The sequence below is a fragment of the Misgurnus anguillicaudatus genome, chromosome 3 (assembly GCF_027580225.2).
Source record: "Misgurnus anguillicaudatus chromosome 3, ASM2758022v2, whole genome shotgun sequence".
Taxonomy (NCBI): Eukaryota; Metazoa; Chordata; class Actinopteri; order Cypriniformes; family Cobitidae; genus Misgurnus; species Misgurnus anguillicaudatus.
The window spans coordinates 19,802,149-19,823,088 of NC_073339.2; the positions used below are offsets into that span (position 1 = coordinate 19,802,149).

At 40.0% G+C, this 20,940-nt stretch overlaps 1 pseudogene; it reads right to left on the bottom strand.

Moving 5' to 3' along the window:
* Window positions 1-428: 428 nt before the first annotated feature.
* Window positions 429-12,924, bottom strand: LOC141363548 (uncharacterized; annotated as a pseudogene).
* Between the last annotated feature and the right edge of the window lie 8,016 nt (window positions 12,925-20,940).

The following is a 20,940-nucleotide window of genomic DNA, read 5'->3' on the forward strand; positions in this document are numbered from 1 at the left end:
CTGCTGGTTTTTTTCATAGGCCAATGAAATATCAGACATTAGGTGTTAAAAGGGGCATTTAATCAGACCATTAGATAGGGTGGGGTAATGAGTTATTTCTGCACAATATGCTTCATCAGTGTTTAGATTGGGCATTCATGCCTTAGGCCATTGAGGAAGACACATATATTTAAAGCCTAAGGTGAGGACGTGTGTAGTTTTCTAATAGATCCCTTACAGCCACTGAGAAGCAGCCACTATTAAACATCAATCTTCTTGACCAGAGAAAACTTCCTAATTAGCTCTTCAAGTTGTACCTAAGATTGCTGACCGTTTCTGTTGATCCAGTTGAGATTCACATGGGATACAAGTGATTTTCTTATTTAATCCCTGTCTTGCGCGTACAGAATGCTGATGACCACGGCTTGTTTCAAATCTACTAAGCTAGCCTACATGGTTTTAAGTAAAGCTCCCTTGAGAAGTGAACATGGAGGTTTGAAGGACTTTCCGAGGACTGATTTAAAGTATAACTTATGCCTGCTACCCCTCCTGGGGCATAGGCCGCCGACAAGAGCTCTCCAGGCATCCCTGTCTTGGGCTTTTCTCTCCAGCTGACTCCAGGTATATCCAAATTCTTTGGTATCAGCTGCCAAATCTTGGCACCATGTATTTCTTGGCCTTCCTCTTTTTCTCTTTCCTGGGGGGTTCCAGTTGAGTGCTTGCCTGGTGATATTGGAAGCTGGCTTGCGGAGCGTATGGCCAATCCATCTCCAGCGTCGTTTTAGGATCTCATCTTCTGCAGGAAGCTGATTGGTTTTTGCCAAAGGTCATGGTTGCTGATGGTATTTGGCCAGTGGATCTGGAGGATTTTTCGCATACAGGAATTGATAAAGGTCTGAACTTTCTTCGTCGTCGCCACTGTTTTCCTCCATGTCTCTGCACCATAGAGAAGGACCGTCTTGACATTGGTATTGAACAGCCTGACCTTTGTCCTTAGGCCCAGTTCCTTCGAGCTCCAGATTTTCCTCAGCTGTAGGAAGGCTGCTCTTGCTTTACGTATTTGTGCCTTGACCTCAGCGTCTGTTCCACCCTGCTTATCGATGAAACTGCCCAGGTAGGTGAAGGCCTCTACTTCTTCTAGCGCTTCTCCGTCCAAAAGTACTGGGTCGTTTTTGATGTTATTTACCTTGAGGATCTTTGTCTTATGTTTATTGATGTTCAGACCTACTTGAGCGGAGGTGGCAGCTATGCTATTTATCTTGTCTTGCATCTGCTGTCGGGTGTGGGATAGCAAGGCCAAATCATCCGCAAAATCCAGGTCGTCGAGTTGTGTAAATGGTGTCCACTGGATTCCTGTTTTTTGTTTGTTCCGTTGTAGTCTTCATTATCCAATCAATGGCTAGCAAGAAGAGAAAGGGCGAGAGCAGGCATCCCTGACGAACCCCGGTTCTCACTTCGAAGTTCTCCGTAAGCTTCCCTCCATGGACCACTCTGCTCGTCATACCGCCATACGAGTTTTGGATAATGTTGACGATCTTGGCTGGCACACCATAATGCCGGAGAAGGTTCCAAAGGGCACTCCTATCAAGGCTATCAAAAGCCTTCTCATAGTCTACGAAGGTAATGTGGAGAAGAGAGTTCCACTCCAGTGACTGTTCGACAATGATACGGAGGTTGGCGATCTGATCCATACAGGATCTGTCTTTTCTAAAGCCTGCCTGCTGGTCACGGAGTTGGGTGTCCACCTGGTCCTTAATTCTATTCAGGATGATCCTATTGAACACTTTTCCTGGAATGGACAGTAGCGTAATCCCTCGGTAGCTGTCACACTTGCTGAGGTCGCCTTTCTTAGGTAGCTTTATAATGTATCCCTCCTTCCACTCCGTGGGCACCTGATTTTCCTCCCAGATTTTCTTGAACAAAGGGAACAGTATCTCTACCGTTGTTTCCAGATCTGCCTTCAATGCTTCTGTTGGTATACTGTCAGGACCTGCTGCCTTGCCGTTTCTCTGCTGGCCTACTGCCTTGCGGATCTCTTCTCTGGTAGGCACACTGCAGTCTATTGGCAAGTCCTCTGCTGCTGGATTGATGTTTGGCGAGTTTGTTGGCATTTGCCTGTTTAACAGTTCTTCAAAGTGTTCCCTCCATCTATCCATTTGTTGTTTCTCTCCATTCAATATCTTCCCTTCCTTGTCTTTCACTGGCCTACCTGGCTTGCAGAACTTCCCTGACAGCGTCTTTGTGATGGAGTACATATCTTTCATATTTCCATTTCTTGCTACTTCTTTTGCTTCGGATGCCAGACCATCAACATAGTTCCGCTTATCAGTTCTAATACACTTCTTTACCTCTTTATTGGCAGCTGTGAAAACTTCTTGTGCCTTGACCTTCTCTGCTCTTGTTCTGCTGTTGTTAAGGGCTGCTTTCTTCTTTTTCCTTTCCTGAATCTTCCTTAATGTATCTGTCGACAACCACTCCTTGTGCTGGCATTTCGAGGGTCCAAGGACATCACTACATGTTGTTGTTATGGTCTCTTTCACTCTCTTACATCTGTTATCCACTGTATCCTCCTCCTCCTCTACTTCTTGCAGTATTTGGAACTTGTTGCTCAAAGCCACCCTAAATTCCTCCAGCTTGTGTGTGTCCCTCAAAAAGCAGGTGTTGTACTTGTGCCTCTGTGCTGTAGTTGCCATCCACTCCTTCTTCAACTGCAGCTTCAGTCTTGCCACTAGATAGTGATCTGATGCAACGTCTGCTCCTCGCTTCGCTCTGACATCCTGTAGGGATCTTCTGAATTTCCTGATGATGCAGATGTGGTCTATCTGATTCTCGGTGGAGCCGTCAGGTGACACCCAGGTTGCCTTGTGTATCCTCCTATGTGCAAAGACGCTACCGCCGATCACCAAGTAATTTAGAGCACACAGATCTGCAAACCTCTCGCCATTTTCATTCATGTTGCCAAGTCCATGCCTTCCCATAACTTCCTCATACCCGATGTTATCCTTCCCCACCTTGGCATTAAAATCCCCCATCAGGATGGTGACATCTTTCTCTGAGTAACTCTCCAATATGGACTGCAATCTGTTATAAAACTGCTCCTTATCTCCCTCCTCACTGTCATTTGTGGGTGCATAGCACTGCACAACATTCATGGTGATCTTCTTCTTCTTTGTTCGGAAAGATGCTGTTATGATCCTTGGGCCGTGGGCTTCCCATCCAGTGAGTGCTCGTTGTGCTGTTCTTGACAACATCAGCGCTACTCCTTGTGTGTGGGGGGCGTTTTCCTCCTCATGTCCCGAGTACAGCAGCATCTCGCCAGTGATCAGCCTCTTCTGCCTGGACTGCGTCCATCGAGTTTCGCTGATTCCAAGCAGGGTGAGGTTGTAACCCCGCATCTCTGCTGCCACTTGCGCTATCTTCCCCGCTTCGTACATGGTCCTCACGTTCCATGTACCGATGTTGATTGTTGAGGGCACCCAGCTATCCTCTCTACCATCATATGATGATTTAGTTGGTGTAATAACACGGCTGGTGGCTAAGTTGAATTTGGACTGCCCCGAAGATAAGCAGGAAGACGCTCCACAAAGTAAACCGTCAAAGCGCTTCCAGCGGGCTAAACATCAGCCGTCGCGCCATAGCTTGCCCTTTTTTCTAGATTTACACTCCAAGGTTGCAAAATCATGGTCTCGCCCCTTCTCTTCCCGACCGGTTGCATGTGCATCATTGTTTGACGAGTCAGACAATGTTCGTGTGGCTTACAGTTCGAGTCTCGCCTCAACCGGTCTTTTGAATGAGGAGTTGATAAAGGTTATTACTTGTGACACTGCTAGATTTAATATTTATTGACTAGTAGACTAGCAGCAAAGAAACTATATCATCCAGCTAATTAGATAAGATATTTCTTACAAAATGAGTACAATCTCAACACAAGGGGCTTCCTTTCTTTCCTGATCTCCATTCTTAGTCTGCAAGTCATGGAAAAGACCATTATCTGCCCATGTTTATACAAGCACTTCAGCTAGCTTTTAAACATAATAGGCTATATTTAGAGAATGTTTTGGTATGTTGCCATGAGTGGCTTCATCTCTGAAGCCCCAACACTGCCTACAAAGAAAGAAGCCCTGATGAGAGTGGTGCAGGGATATTAAGGGCATGCCCCCACTGGGGAGTGTGGGATTTCTCCAACACATCTCAGTGCCCTCCTGTGTAAAACTGTGCAGACTCCACCTTTTGTAGTATGGAGCATAGTGAATCAGGGACCAACATTGAGAGGTTGGTTCCCTTTGGTAAAATTTATGAAAGCTTGGGAAAACATTCCAAACATATCTCAATGAGTGTTACGCATAATAAATTTCAACTATATTCCTAATTTTAGAGCAGGAAGTGAAATCTTTTTTGCTCAAAGGCTATACAGAACGTCAGAAAATTACGGTTCATGATGTTGAGGGTGAGTCACATTATGTCACAAATCAGATCTGAGGAGTGGTTCGTGTCAATGGATTTTTCCTGCTCACAGAATCTCAGGTTTGCCCTTGGGGGCGTGGCATACCAATATCGGATCCTTCCCTTCGGCCTAGCTCTATCAGGAATCATTGCATCTTCAGGGCATTTGCATACTAATTTGTATTGGGATTGGCAAATATTAGCCCAGTCAGCTCAGATGGCAGTACAGCATTGAGATGTTGTGCTTTCATATCTAAACAACTAAGGTTGAGACTGAACGCCTAGTACATTAGTCTCAGCCAGTGTTGGTCAAGTTACTTGGAAATAGTAATTAGTTACTGATTACTGATTACTTCCCTAAGAAAGTAATCCCGTTACTTTACTGATTACTTATTTTCAAAAGTAATTAGTTACTTTACTAATTACTTTATCAAAAACATGATGCACGACCTGAATGCTACAGTATAAAGCAACAGGGCCCGGTTGCATAAAGCACCTTAAGTGTAATTTTCCCTTAAGTTCACCCTTGTGTTTACCTTAAACTTAAGGGTGTTGCAAAAAAAAGTTTTTTCTGTTGCATCTCCATGGCAACAATAGTATTTTATAACAACAAACCTGGGTCGCTGTCATGAAACATTTAACGATTACCCTTACCTAAGAGAACCATTTAAGGGATTATACTGTATGCAACACCCTTAAATTATTCTTTTACAGTAGGTAAGGGGAATTTACCCCTTAGGTGTCATACTTAAGGGAAACTCTTAAGGTGCTTTATGCAACCGGGCCAAGACCTTTCAGCCTAATTCTATTCTTTCTGCATATTCCATCATCTAAAATTGAATCAAATGAAACATTCTCTGTTTTTACTTCTCGACAGGGACTTATTCGTGGGCGTGATGGCGCAGATTTGAGGTGGAATTTTTTGCTGTGTATAAAAGTTTTATTCCACGCAGATTGTACAGCGGACACTGATGTTTTTGTCACCTTTAAAGGCGGAGTCCATGATGTTTGAAAGCCAATGTTGATATTTGAAATCACCTAAACAAACACGCCCCTACCCCAATAGAATCTGGACCTTCTGTTGATAGACCCGCCCCACACATACGCAACCCGGCATTTGATTTGATTTGATGGGCTATAAGTGTGTTTTGGTAGACGGCCCGTCTCCTTTTCCAACGCGTTTTTCAAACATCGTGGACTCCGCCTTTAACTGGGTTAAACTCAAAATAATTTCGGTACTTCCAAGCATTAAACGCTGCACAGTCTTGCTCTCTTCCGCGCTCCATGTTGTCTTTTCACGTTCAACACTACACTGACTGACGGCGCGGTGCTCATTCGTCATTGTCACTTGACTCGCGTCACGACACGAGAGAGTCTCACGAAACAAAATCAAGATTAAAAAATAATGCAGTAACGCAGCCTGCTTACGGGGAAGTAACAGTAATCTAAATACTGTTTTTGCAATTGTAATCCCTTACTTTACTCGTTACTTGAAAAAAGTAATCTGATTACAGTAACGCATTACTTCTAACGCGTTACTGCCCATCACTGGTCCCAGCGCAGGTGTTCACATTGTGGGGATATTATGGAACTTAACGACGATGCAGGGATGGATGTCTTCTGCTCGTGTCACATCCATTTTCTCAGAAGTGAGCAAAATGAAGCTAGGTCAATCGCATACCAAGTGGTGGCTCAAAACCAGGGTTTTTCCCAGAGGGGCAACCCTTTTTGCATGTTCAGGGTTACATGCTCATGTCTTCGTACCCTAAGAATATGGAAGGATTTCGGGTTTTTGTCTCTGTTAGCTGGGGTCTGTTGCTGCATGACATTAACTTTTTACCCGCAATCAACAAGGCTATCTCAGACACACACACGACTGGAGGCATTCCCAAAGCTTCACTACGGCGACACAGCGTCTCGTTCCCATCTCAGACGTTTGTTGGCAGAATCTGTTAAACGGCACAATGGTTTTCAGTAATCCCATGCACAGACAGTGCATATTCATCAAGGTGCAAAGTTACCCGGTTATAGGAGGTTTACTGAATATAATAGGATATTGACTGAATGTTTAAGCCTTTTACCTTTATTCAGAAAGGACAGTGACTGTAGACTGGTGACCCAAGGCCTTTCAATGACTGACTAATAACCTTTAATTCCCATTTAAGTGAAATTACTGAACCTAAACATAAGGTTTTCATTTACAAGAAAACATGTCCGACGCACTAAGAGGGTTTCACATCTGAGCTCTTCAAATATCTGTATGGATACTCAAGGCTTTAAGGGATCAGCTTTTTAGTAAGATGGCTCTCGTGTTGTAGTCCAGCAGTGTAATCATGTGCCTCTGGAGATAATTTTCTGCCTGCCATGTTGCTGGCACAGATGGATTTTAGCCATTCTTATCAAATAGAAAGCAATGGATAAGGATAAGGATCTGCCCTACACTACAACCCTGGGGTAAAGTTTGAACAATTGGCACCTGGAGGCCTTGTGTTGGTCTGACTGTCAAGCTTAAACTTTAATGAAGCCATTTCTATTACAAATCTAACACAGACCCCTCATATGCCCTACTTATAGAAGGGGGACATGTATATAAAAAATGCTACATTCCATGGCTTCAATTTAGGATAAGCGGCTGTAAATTCATTCATAAATTATTATGTCCATATTTAAAATGTCTCATAAATACAATGTGTGCTCATTTATGGAAAACACAGTTGCTGTGGGGCAAACAATATCAAGTTTTGTATTTGTATTTTATATTTCTGCCTCAGGTTTGTCATGCATAAAACATAACAGAATATGAATCCGGTTTTTCATTTTGAACAATAATTGGCTTTCTGAGGGGTTAGACCTCTTGTGACTTATTGATGCCCACTTCTGAGCTTAGGCTTTTAGACCAAAAGAATCGTGTAATTGTCATTGAGGCTAGTTTTCTGTATTTTTTGAGGCTTTATGTTTTACCACTCCCAAGCTTTACTTTATCTTCCCCTGACTCCAATAGTATTTTAGGCCAGCTTGCCTTTTTGACAGTGCTTGGATTAGCAGGTCAGTGTATGGAAGAGAGACTGTTATTTTTAATTCCCTTCCTGTTGCTTGGCAAAGGCTGTATGAAGACATGTTAATGCACAGCCAGAAATAAAGAAATATAATGAGTTTGACAGATTTGTCATCATAGTTTAACAGTACAGATTAAGTGTGCACGCTAATGTTTACTTTTGTTGGTCACTTAAAGTGTCACTTCAACCAAATATCAAATTTACCTCATGATTTATTCACCCTCAAGCCATCTGAGATACATATGTCCCCCATCTTTCATACAAACTCATTTGGAGTTATTTATGACCCTGGACCAGAAAACCAAAGGGTCGGTTATATATGAAATAAAAGTTTCATGAATTTCCGTGGGATAGTCATGACATTTTTTGCTAATTTTTCCGTGGCATTCTGACGGATCTACGCATTTTTCCATGGCCCTGCCACGGACTGTCTTTTTCCGTGGCATTCTTACGGATTGGTTCCTCAACTGTTTTGTACTATTTTCTGACATCCTTACCCAAACCCAACTCTAACCCCAACGCCAGGCAACAATTGTTTAAAGTTTAGAGAATATAAAAGAATAAATCAGAAAAAAAAGTATAAACCAATAGTTAAAGTGACACACTAACGCAAATCAAACCACCAAATCTAACCCTAAACCGAAGCGAAAATGGTTTGAAAATAGGAAAAAGCAGCTGAGTAACCAATCCGTGAGAATGCCACAAAAAAAGACAGTCTGTGGCTGGCCCACGGAAAAATGCGGAGATCTGTGAGAATGCCATGGAAAATGAGCAAAAAATTCAGTGACTATCCTGCGGAACTTTGAGAGATCACGTTGCAGGGTTACGATAGGACAGTATTTGGCTGAGATACAACGATTTGAAAATCTGGAATTTGATTTTGCTACATCCACTCAAAAAAAAAAAAAAGTCTGGATATATTTACGGTAGGAAATTTACATATCTTCATGAACATGATTTACATAATATACTAATGATTTTTGACATTAAAGAAAAAATGACATTTTTTACATGGAATGTATTTTTGCCTATTTCTAATATACCCATGCGACTTACGACTGGTTTTGTAGTCCGGGGTCACACTTTAGTAAGTGTCCTTTTTTCCAAGCTTTATAACGATAGAAAACAGGGATCAGGAAACAACTTCTGACATTGAAACCCCAAAAAAGTGCATCTATCCTTTACAGAGGTAATGCACAGGGTTTCAAGGGGTAAATAATGGTCTTCTGCGTGTAATCGATGCAATTTTATAAGAAAAAAATTATATTTTATCAAATTATTTTAAACTAAATACATAAGCTAAATACATGCATTTGAATATATACCGCTTTCTTACAATTTTGAATATGACGATGCCTTTCCTTTTTCTTCTTTGTTGGATAACTCCTTTACTGGGAGCTCAGAGAATATTAAGGTGTCGATCGAATGCACATTTTAAAGTCATCTGGGTACTTCTTGTCTATTGTGTTTCGAATACTATGAATTCATACATACTACTCGCCTCACCTACCATTTGTCACCTGTTATATAGCATGGAAGTAGGTGATTTCAGACACAATGTTGGTCTGCGAGATGCCGCATGAAGTCGAACACACCTTCAGTCTGGTCCCTCAGACCATGCCCTAAATGTTTTCATGTTTCTCTTATTAGTACTGATTAGCCCCATATACAGTAAATAGCTGTGTATCATTTGTTTGATCTTGTGTTTGTTTGATGGCTTTCTTGTTGTTGTTGTTTTTTTATTATCCTGGCTTTGGATCACTGAAGTCACAAATTGACTTTGTGTTTATTGCATCAAATGTGACAAAATTATGGCTCCTGACAACATCTTGTTTTTTTTTTGATGAAAATGATTTTATCTGATGCACTGATCGATATAAGATTCATCACTTGCATCATGCAGTTTCATCATAAAGATGCATCAAAATTTAAGAACATAATGCATACGTTTGTGTTTAATGCAAAACTTGGTAAAATCCTTGTAAACTATACTGTTACAAAACATATTTTCTAAATACCGTAACATTTCATACAATGCATATTAAAGTACACCAATTATACGATTCACGATTTTACTTTGATATACTTGGTGTGTAAGTGTGTTAGTACATCTGCATTTTCTGGATCAGATTCAGCTCGTATTGATAAGGTAGTAAAGACGATATTAACTTCTGTCAGTATTGCAAATATGGTAAGGAGCGTCACATTTTTGGCTGACGTCAGAGGCATTCAGGCCAATCACAATGTACTGATAAACTGGCCAATTGGGGACACAGCGCGTTGTATTATACAAAAAAACCAACAACATTATTTTAGCAACGTTATAGTGCTCTTTAATTTTTTTTACTACATAAGTGGCCACTATTTCAGTGAACTCAACAACAAACTCCGAGATCTTTTTTTATGTTTCCTCAGTTTAGCCTTGGGTGCTGTAAGAAGTGTGCAGATTCCAGAGTAAGTGAGAGTGAGAATGTGTTCTGACAGGATGGTACACAGACACTCTGCAGGTAGCTGCCACAGGCCACATGGTCTGACAAATACAACATCACAGAACAAGGAAATGAGAGGAGGTAATGCCAGAGAGAGCCAAAAGAAAGGAGAATTAATAAGAGCCTTGACTCTGTTCCTGTCCTGCAGTTGTGAGGATCTGTGGTTATTACATGTGACAGGTCACTTTTTTGTGTGTGTTGCCCTTAAGCAAAATTAAAGGTGAATCGTGTAATTTCTGAGCCAACAGCATCTAAAAACAGTCTTTAAGAATATTTCTCATCTTCCATCGGACGGACAAACAGATAGTGCCTTCACACCTCGTGGTATGTACCACTAGTCTGGTGCTTAAACAACATTACTTTGTGCATTTGGTGTAAGGCAATGTGTTCGCCTAGCCTGGGTGGCAGACAAATTTAGCCCCGCCCACAACATTGTAGGCTGGGGGAAATTTGGTCTGGAGTCGCTTCGTTGTGGCGCTGCTATGCTCGAACAAAAACTGTTGGACCAATCAAATTGTCAGGGAGGGCTTTATACGATGATGGACAGATGATCAACAGTAACGTAATCAACCACGTGACCAAAGAGCGCTTGTGTTGAATTTGTTTACAATAAAGACGCTGCGCTGGAGAATTCGCGATCAATACATTTGTTGATCGGAAATATGTTTTGTGCCCTGCCTCCTCTGGGATTTGGCAAAAGTTTAATTTATCAGCTGACTCAGATAGTGGCTAAGAAGATGGGACACAATGAAAATGGGCAACTCGGAGTGCACGACAGCATGGATATAACTAGCGATCATTGCCAGCACCTTTTCGGAAGCCTGTGGATGAAGTTCATCTAACTTACGAAGTTGATTCATTAAATAAAAAAAATAGTAGGTGTCAATGTACGTTCGCTAACTCAGAGTTAGTATAATCATAATGTTAGTGTCATTGTAGCAAAATAACTAGCAGTTCAGTCAGGCTGCAAAAGACGCCATTTCAACATACGTTGCACACTCTGTATATGACCTTCTAGTTTAAATTGGTGGTGCTATGATAAAATTAGTTTAATTAAATTTTGAATCAGATCTATTGTATGCATTTTCCATTATGGTCCCTAGAACTGTTAAAACTTGTAAAAGAAACGTATAACTAAAGAGGAAAATGTATCTTTTTTTAAGAAAATCATTATAATTACCATTATTATAGTCACTTAAATGTATAATGCTAAATATTGTTCATTAAAATGTAATTTAAGAACACTTTTCTGATTGCTGTTGACAAAAGGGAACTTAAGCCCTATTAATGGGACTGTGGTGGCACAGGACAAAATACGGTTGGGAAACACTGTCACAGATCACTTTAATCAGCTGTTGTTGATATTGTCTCTTAAACCAACTTTCAATTCTGCATCCCATCAACAGCTGAATAAACTTCCCCATAACACGGCACAAGCCTCATCACAGCTGGGGTTCATGCCAAGAACATCAGGCTGAGCTGTGGCTTCAGCTCAACAACTGAGATATTTCGTAGAGTACCCAAACTGAGTTCAGTTAGAAACTACCTCATCTGAGGATCAGGGGGGGTTTACATGAGGCTAGGTAAAGTCTGGAGGACTGACAGAAATGCTAATGGAGGACTCGGGACAGAGTGTGTGTGCACGTGTGATTGTGTGATTATCATGCAGGCCGACAGAATGGATGGGCACACACCTCAGCTCAGCAATCAGCTGCCAGACCTAAATTCTGTTTATAAAGCCCACAGAGGTAGAGAGAGAGAGAGAGAGAGAGAGAGAGAGAGAGAGAGAGAGAGAGAGAGAGAGAGAGAGAGAGAGAGAGAGAGAGAGAGAGAGTATGTAAATGGAGAAAACTAAGAAATGTGCAATAAAACAGAAAATGCTCAAATCTGCTCAAAATATGCCTATGTGATTTCCAGCCAGCTGGAGAGAAATAGGTAATGTAGAGCATCTGTTGCAATAAAAGTTCAATCCACGATTTCAAACGGGGTGGTTATATAAGCCCGTTCGAAAAAGAGAAGACTTGAACGCCCCGAGCACAACATTACGCAAACAATCGTTAGTGACCCCGAGCCGATGAGCAACACAGTTTATTGGCATTTTTCAGCATATTTACAATCTGCTCCAAGTCATGTCAGCATTAAAGTTTTATGATGTCCATTTATTTTCCAATTTAGTGGTCATGAGTAGTCATAATTCTCTAAAATTAATTTTCTTGAAGAAAAAGCTGTAAGACACAAGGCTTGGGGCACTGATGTTCATTACAGAAGGTCTTCTGGTCATATAATGTTACATCCTTGTTTTCCTCATTGGTCATAGAGCTGTTGCATGGGATCATTCTGAACTGAATAAGGATGAGGGAAAAATTTCATAGTAACTCATTCACACACACCACCGTCTATGTAAGTTCTCTGCTTGAGTGAAATTGCAGGATGAACATGAATTAGAACAGTGGTTCCCAACTTTTTTAACTGACATGCAACATTTTGCGTCATGCAAAAATTAAAATAAATGTCAGATTCAACAAGCAAGAGCACCTGAAAACAATGGAAGAATGATGAATTATCCCTCCAGTAGAGTTCCAGTGGTCCAACACCTTACATATACATTTCATGTTAATTCTTTCTATAATCTGTCACTCGTTACTGTTACTATATGTAAATATGTATATTTTATTTTAAACTACTTTATGTGGTCTAGTATGTATCTTTTTAAAGTCTTTGTGTACTTTTATAATAACTTATTTTAAGTATAGGAACACTAAAGTAAGTGAATCCTTAGAATTAATAAGTGGTTGTTATACATTCCCCCCCGGCAGAAATAACCTCAACCAGACGATTCCTTTAGCTGTGGATCAGACCTTCACATGTTGAGGAGGAATTTTGGGATATTCTTCTTGGCAGAACTGCGTTAGCTCTGTCATATTCTTTAGACGTCTCATGTGTATGGCCCTCTTCATAGCATCTCTATTGGGTTGAGGTCTGGGCGGATTTTTTTCTGAAGCCATTCTGTTGTGGACTTGCTCCTGTGTTTTGGGTTGTTGTCCTGAAGCATCACCCACCTTCTACACAGTTTTAGACGACGTCCAGACATTCTCACATTATTCTGAATAATTGTCTGATATACTTGGGAATTCATCTTCCCCTCAATGATTGCAAGCTGGCCCTGATGCAGCAAAGCAGGCCCAAATCATGATGTTTCCTACACCATACTTTACATTTGTGATGATGTTTTCATGATGATATGCCATGCCCTTTCTACGCCAGATGTAGCACTGTGTGTTTTTTCCAAATAGTTCAATCTTAGTTTCATCTGTCCACAACAAATTTAGCCAATACCACTGTGGAGTGTCAATGTGCTCTTTTGCCAACTTCAGGCATGCAGCAATGTTCTTTTTAGTAAGCAGTGGCTTCCTTGGTGGTGTCCTGCTGTGGATCCACTGCTTGTTCAGTGTTTTATGTATTGTAGACTCATGAACAGAGATGTTAGCAAGTTCATATGATGCCTTTAAATCTTTGGCTGTCATTCAGGGTTGTTTCTGTACCTCATTGATGAGTCTTTATTGTGCTCTTGGTTTCATTTTGACTGGGGACCCACCTCTAGAGTAGAGTAGCAACAGCCCCTCCATTTGTAGATTGTTTAAACTGTAGATTGGTGAATTTATAAAGTCTTTGAAATAACTCTGTAACCCTTTTCAGCTTTATGTAAAGCAATAATTCTTGATCGTAGCTCATCTGAAAGCTCTTTTTGGTGAGGCATGGATCACATACGCGTGTTCTTGTTGTGCAGAGCAAACTTCAAAAGTTTGAGTTTTTTTTATCAGTCAAAGTAGCTGTAGTCCACTAGCCTGGCTCCGCCCTCCTACGTGCCTCCGCTTAATTTTCATTTCGCTTCAGTACTACGTCTGGGACTGCTCTGTAGAGTTTCGTTTTCTCCTGCAAAAATCTGCAGGACCAATTAGCAAACAGATGGGGGTGGCTAAGAGCGATGACGTTGAGGTCGTGCATCCGTTTAAGTTGTACAGTAATGGCAGCCAGACTCTCTGTACAAATGAAATGAATGTACGAGAGTCTGGTTGGACCAGGCTAGTAGTCCACACCTCCAAACATATTACATTAACAAGACTCCAGGTGTGCTAAAACCTTGCTCTAATTAGATTTTTTGAAGTCATTAACTCAAGGGTTCACATACTTTTTCCACAACCACTATGATGTTTTTTGGTTGTTATTATTTTTAGACACATTATGTTTGTCAATATCCTTGAATTAGATGAAGATCAGATCACATTTTATGACAAATCAATTCAGAAAACCATGCAATTCCAAAAGGTTCACATAGTTTTTCTTGCCACTTTAAGTGGATCGTCAAATAATGGAACTGGGTATAAAGATATGCCATATAAATACAGCCTATGTAGTGTAGAATCAAGTACCTGTTTAATAATTACTTACAAATATCCTATTCTATAAAAATTGAAAATACATGACGCACATAACCATTCAATGCTAGATGCACAAATTCCATGTTGTTTAGTATGTATGGTACGTATGTTCTTATAAGAAACGAGGGCATGTTCATAGGAGCAGATGCTGTAAATTGATAAATGTTTATAATGTTTGAAATGCCAGCACACACTGTTTTGTCCTTAGGGCAAATCTAATGAACCCACTTCAAAACAACCATATTGTGTGGATGTATAATAAATTAATGCAACCAAGGGGATTCAAAAAACAGATGTCGATGAGTGCACCTCTTGAATAAGCAGTGGATTTGCACTTCAACATGTGGATGGCAAACCCTGCAGTAAAGGCTTTTGTGTCCAGTACAGGAAAAGTTTTAAGGGCTTTTGCACAGATCCTACGCAGAGATTCACTGATTGGCAGGAGCACTGACCCTTATGTAATTATATTACATTTACCATTTGCAGTAGTCAAGTGACAGATGAAATCACATCAGCTGAGATGACTCTACAATGTCTACAAGGTCCAAAACTCATTCCCATAGGCTGTTAAGACAAGAAAATGTCAATGGACGTGCACGATTAGAATTTACTTTAGGACAACAGTTGGGCGGTTTTCTGACTCGAGATGAAGTAGGGGCATATTAGTTCCAGTCATGTGAATGGCTGTAGGTATTCTGATGCAGAGGGTTTGACATTATTTTAACCTTTTCCTCTTAGGGGCATAGAGTAGATTTACATATCATTCCAAGTCTGTGTTTGAGTCTTCTGACCGTGTATAGTATGTGCTTGGTTTGTTAAATTCTCTTGGGCAGAAGCTCAGCACATCACTGATTAATTTACATTTGGTTTATAGGGAACATTTGGTTTTATTTACAATGTTTGAAAAACAATTGACTGTAACCGTTCAAATCTTTGGTCATCTGTTGACAGTTCCGCAGGCTAGGAAAAATCTAATATTTGCAAGATGTTTCAATGATGCTTGAGTGAAAGGTTTTTAAAAAAACGTAAATGGTATTTTTGCCTTGTTTTACAGTGAATTAAGTATTGAAACATCCTTAAAGCAAGATTAATTAAAGCCAGATGGATTTTTATTGGCTGTTACGATTGTTATTTGTTTCAATGTATGATATAATCCCAGTGAGATCAGCCATGGCTGTTCCCTAAGTGATGAAAAACTGCCAATTTATGAAAAAATCTTGGGTTACAAATGTAACCATTGTTCCCTGAGAAGGGAACGAGACGCCGCATCGCCAAACCTACGTTATGAGAACGCCTTCTGTGTGATTGTGTCTGAAGCATGTATGTAAAATCCATCCATAGGTCAGGTGACACCTAATGGGTGGGTGACATGGGAACCAAGAAGCTATAAAAGAGCAACCGGCAATGCCGGCTTCAGCTAAATTGTGCCAAAGCAAGGCCTAACATGGATGCAGGAAGTATGGCAGGGAGACGCAGCGTCTCATTCCCTTCTGAGAGAATAATGGTTACATTTGTAATCTGAGACGCTCCTTTCTGAGGAAACTCCCGCTGCATCCCCGAAGCTATGCTATGTGAATGATGTACCAAAACTCCATGCTACCAAATGTCTGTCTGTGTGTAGCATCGCACACAGCAAAGACATAAGCACCTGGGGCCCAGGTGTAGCGCCAACATTTAACTCACAGAACCAAACAAACGTGAGCAGAGAGGACCAGCCCACCCCATCACAGATATCCTGAACTGTAAAGTATTTTAAGCCAAATCGTCAACAATCAAATTCAACTAACTGATTATTCCACGTAGAACAAGCCCCAGTACCTTATGCACATAGCCGTGTCTTGGGTACTGAAAGACCTTAATCATTTGCTGTGCAAATTTCATGCACTTCGGTAGAATGGACCCTCTCCAAAACTCCTGGGAGCAGAGTGATTGGGGAAAAATGTACAGACATAGCCTCGGCTATGGCTGTACCAAAGCATAGTCCAATGGTGCTGGATGAGCGAGAGAAAAAAACACGGACAGCACACTTCCACCTGGTAAAGACCTCATCCAAAGGACTTCCACCAACTCGGGATGGGGTCCTACTCCCCGGGACTCAGTCCGTCTCGACGTGATGTCTGTTCCTTGGTTCAGACACCCGGGAAGGTATACTGCTCTGAATGAGGACAGCTTTCCCTATGCGCACAGGAGAAAATGTCGCAAACTTGGACAGCTCAAAAATGTAAGGCAACCAGCTAACTTACTTTTTTATTCATTACACATTTCATTAAAGTACACAAGCATTGTTACGCCTGTCTCAGAGTTCTTGATTTGTCACATACCCAACAGTCTCATTTAAATGTTATTGACCATCCCCTTAAAAACAAACGTTTAACATCAGACACGTAACAATAATTTATGTCAACTTATTATTAGTCAAAAACTTAAAATTGTAGGTTTATTTGACTTGCATAAGCAATTGAATTAAACTCGCATGAAGCACTGCAGCATTTTTTTACAGTGTAGCCCAAAGTTCGGACGTGTTTCTTTTGGGCCACTGTTACATTTATATTTTTTGTACTTGCATTTGTGCTAGTTTTGTGAGCAAACCTGTCTTCAAAAAGTTCAAGTTCTAGGTTAACGCAGGAATATGCACAGAATCTTGAACCTTAAGTAGGCCTACATCAAATACTGATCCACCAGGCACATGAATTACAAACCGACAGATTAACTGTTGCATTTGCTTGGCTGCCAGATAAAAAGCAGCTGAAAATAAAATTTTCCCTGATGTGATTTCTGACGGATGTGAGCTTCAGACAGACTCTGCCGATATTATACTATTTATTATTAGCATTGTGTGAATGTGACTCCTACACTAAATCCCATCACTGAGGGAAAAGGCTGGATTTGTCAAGTGTTAAAAAAAAGCACTGACAGTGCAATCAGGCAAGTGTTTCATATAACACTAGAATTGTGCTAATTGCTTAAAGCGGCCTGACCGCAAATCAAGCACAGTTCAAAATGAATATTCAAGAGACATGTATAATAGTCATTAATGCACTTTAATCGAAGTCTCAGAACTTAGTTTGAAATATGATTGTTTACAAGGGCTTGTTGTGTAAAGCTTTCATGTGTGGAAATGAACAAAATATGCAGAATACTGATTAATCAAATCCTTCTCTTACTAGCCAACTATGCTAGCATTTGTGCAAAACATATTATCTGTAAACACCCAGTAAACAAGTGGCAAGGAAAAGGAAGTGTGACTATTGAAAAACTAAACTTTAGCACTATTATCTAAATGTCGACAAAAACAATTGTGAAATTATGGAGTTTCCATTAACCAATGTTATGCCACTAAAATGTGATTTTGCAATTATCCCACTGCATCGGTATGTTTGATTTCATATGGTGCCGCACAGACCGACATACAGATGACATCAAAATACTGCGACAGTAAGCAGTTAACTCCTGAATCGTTCTTACCGTATTTTGATGTAATCCACTTTTCGGTGCTCGTGATGCCACATAAAATCTAACATACGTCTTCTGTCTTGTCCTACAACCGAACACTGCGCCATTTTAGAAGAATGATCATGTGACTTTTATACATGTCAGGTTTTGTGATATGTTGCTTTTTCGAATTGCATGTATAAATTTGACATTAATGTAATGCCAAATACTGCAAAAAACTACTTCATAATGAGGATATATACAGTACCTAATTTATGGAGGTGAGCTGTGGATCCGGATGCAGCGTTGTGTACTCGCTGGAAACATAGGTGACTCTAAACCCACAGCTTAAAAACCTAAACATCGCCTAAGTGATCCTCAGACAGATGCACCAATTTAACAGTACTTGAGTGGATCAAACATGGCAGACTTGTCACGGGATGCCAATAATTATGAGGTTATATTTGCCATATTTCTTTTATCTCAAATGGTATATACAATAGAGTTAAATTTTGGATAAAGGCTTTATTTGGATATTTAATTTAGAAGCCCGGATCAACTACCCCCCAAACTGTGATATAGATTCAAGTGAATTGTAAAACCCGGATCTGTACAGTGAGTGACTTAGGAAGAATTGAGTCTGTAAACTGACTCGAGTTTGACTTCTCAACTGTAAAGCCACCTCTTCCTAGCTTAATTGTTTTGTGATATATGGAAGTTTATTTTAATCTTGGCCACATTTCCAATTGGCTATTTCAATTTGCGCAATTTGAATTGTAATGAAAATGTTGAGCTAGTTGTGAAAGTATTGAAATTGATACAATACTGTAATGAACAATGTTTAAAAAAATTATTTTACATTACAAGCTCTAAAAAGCTATTAGGAAGGCTGCATTCATGGTATAACATTAGGAAAATATATGTGTGCACATACGTGCAAAACTTATACTGTATGTTATCTCCACAGGGTTTAAATAAGAGAGCCCTGAATCATTGAAACTTGTAGACACATTTGCTCTCACTGAAAGGCTTTCCTAGAAGTGCCTCTCTGAATTTTGCAGTGACTTGCGGCCCTTTCTGGAATGCCAATGAAATAATGAACATTAATGTTCTCAACTAAACCTTCAACAAGGCCAACATATTTAAACTTTTATCAAGAGAAAAGTAACGGAGCAGACTTTAAGCAGAAACACTCAAGGACAGATGGGCTGTTAACAAAATAGGAAAGACCAAATAGATCAACATCCTGAAAATCTTTATATCTTCATCAAAGACAACAGTCATCCCAGCAGTCCACTAGAAAAAAGGTGGTACACTAGAAAAAAATTAACTCAGACAAAAGACTAACATAATGTTTCAAAATAGTTTAAGGAATTTGCATGTGGTTAGAAATGCTGGAGAAACATGAAGTCAATGCACTTACACAGATCAGATAACAGGTTGTAACAACAGAAATTAATCCACAATTAAAACAGTATGCACTGTTTGGCACTGTGTGATCAGTTAATAGAATGAGCAGATGGACCGGGAAAGACAGACAAAGGTGGGTTTAAGGGACAGAAGTTTAAAGGAGAATTCCAAGATACAGTAAATGAATCACTACATTTGGTGTACGTCAAAATATATAAATACAAGTTTTTCGTTTGCATTCATTAAAAATTCAGTAAACAGGACAGCACTGTCAAAAACATCTGCATTTAAATAGACCAGCGAAGATGACAAAATTTGCTGTATTATGCCTGCCAAGCCAGTAGATGCCGATATTACTTTGTAAAGAAGCACTACACTGCGCAAAAATGCATTCTTTTACAGAGCGATAAATAAAGACAGTCAACACTATGAAGCTCCAAAATTGTTTGAATTTGTTTCAGAAGCGTTAATAAACTCAGTATCATACTGTAAGTAGCACAGACACAGTCCGGTTGGCCGCCATTGTTGTGTTATACTCAATCATGCCTGAAATAACATATGCATCTGACGTCACTATAATCACATTTTTAAGTTTTTCCTACGATTACCAGTTCTAAGTCAAATTTGGAATGACATAAGTGTAAATAAATATAACAGAATGAACTGCACATTTTTTTCCACAAATAAATTTTCAATGTTTCCGTAGCAGCCCAAATGTTTTTTTTTCTTGATTCGTAGATTCACCGAATCATCTAAGAGCAGTCTGTTCTGTTCTGCTATTTCTGTTCCTGTCATGGCTAATTGGATCAAAGAAGCATGCTGGTTTTAACCTTTACAACAGCTGTTAATTCATCATAGCTTAAAAAGTATAATCAAGCAAGACTTTATACAAGTTCTATTGTCTCTCTTAAATAGTGTTTTTACTCACTTAATAGAAATTAAACTTGTTTGGTCTAATTCCTCAATGCACACCATTCTTGCTCCTTAAAAGCATTATATTTACATTTTTTTGGCAGATACTTTTATACAGTGACTTTTAGTGCATTTAAGCATTTTTTTATGGATCTGAACCCATGACCTTTGTGCTAATTATGCAAGTCTCCATTAACTGAGCTGCAGGAATATCTAATATAGTGAAAGTGAAGTGAAGGTGACTTATGATTGTATTGATTGTCAAGTATGGCAACCCTTACTCGAAATGTGACCTCTACATTTAACCCATCCAGTGTGTAGTGAACAAACACAAACCTGGAGCAGAGGGCAGTCATCCACTGTAGCAGAGGAGCAACCGTCCAAATGGTGCACGGCACCACAGTTGCTTTCTGAAGGTTGTGAGAAACTGTCAGAATTTCGGTTACAAGCCAGCCTTTCTAACTATCAGACCATGACTACCATTAATTAGTTACCAAAAGGTAAAAGTAAGGGTATGATAAAATATTAAATGGATAGCATATCTGCTATAGAGGAATATTGAACTTCCATTTAATAATCTGGGCTAAATCCCAAATCTCTAAAATGCTGCCTTTGGAGGTTTACTTTCTGAATCCTGTGATACCTTCATCGTCTTGTCCCACAATTCTGTGCGTGTGTGTATACGCAGGAATGTGATTGGTTGAGCATGATCGAATTCTAAAAAATTAGCCCTGGTTGGTATTTAGTGGCTATGCTAACCATGTAGAATCATACCAATGA